The sequence below is a fragment of the Pteropus alecto genome, unplaced genomic scaffold, assembly GCF_000325575.1.
Source record: "Pteropus alecto unplaced genomic scaffold, ASM32557v1 scaffold87, whole genome shotgun sequence".
Classification (NCBI taxonomy): domain Eukaryota; kingdom Metazoa; phylum Chordata; class Mammalia; order Chiroptera; family Pteropodidae; genus Pteropus; species Pteropus alecto.
In genome coordinates this window covers 16,945,286-16,945,893 of record NW_006443225.1, presented here as the reverse complement: position 1 = coordinate 16,945,893, position 608 = coordinate 16,945,286, and the positions used below count along the sequence as shown (strand labels likewise).

The following is a 608-nucleotide window of genomic DNA, read 5'->3' as shown; positions in this document are numbered from 1 at the left end:
TGCGATCTGAACCTTTGGTACCTACAAGGAGGGTGTCTCACCGAACGGTAGCTAAGACCTCACCAGAACCGCGCGGAAGTGAGCAGTGGCGGCCAAAGGCGCCCGCCGGAGCCTGGTCTCCCGGCCGGACCCCAGCCCGAGCGCCGACAGGAGCCCCCCGCCCGGATCGCAGGTAACAAAGAAATGCAAACCAGTGTGCACCGTCTTCTGGGGGAAGGGGAACAGGATGGGGAGCCCTCTGTAACTTGGACATCGGCGGAGAAACTTTATACCATCCATGAGAATTTTTATTATTATTTTTTTTGTCCGATAGAGAAGAGCAGAAAGAATGGGGGAGGGGAGTGAGGTGGAAGAGGCAGGAAGGCGAGACCCGACGCATTCCAGCCCCGCTGCCCGGAGCTGCTCCCGGCCGGAAGGCGCACCGATGCCGGAGAGGCGAAGGAGGTGAAGTTCGCTCGTAGACCTGGAACCCCTTTGGGGGGGGGGCAGTCGGGGAATAAATCAGTTCTCACAGCCAGCCACGGCCTCCCCCCCATACACACACACGCACACACACGCGCGCACACACCCCTTGCTCTCTGCCAAAAAGAAAGGAAAAGATTCTGGAC

The 608-nt window shown here is 59.4% G+C and overlaps 1 protein-coding gene across 1 annotated transcript in view; it reads right to left on the bottom strand.

Moving 5' to 3' along the window:
• ZFHX4 (zinc finger homeobox 4) overlaps positions 1 to 608 on the bottom strand; it is a 170,894-nt gene that overhangs the window by 168,697 nt on the left and 1,589 nt on the right. The gene's annotated exons all lie outside the window — the stretch shown is intronic.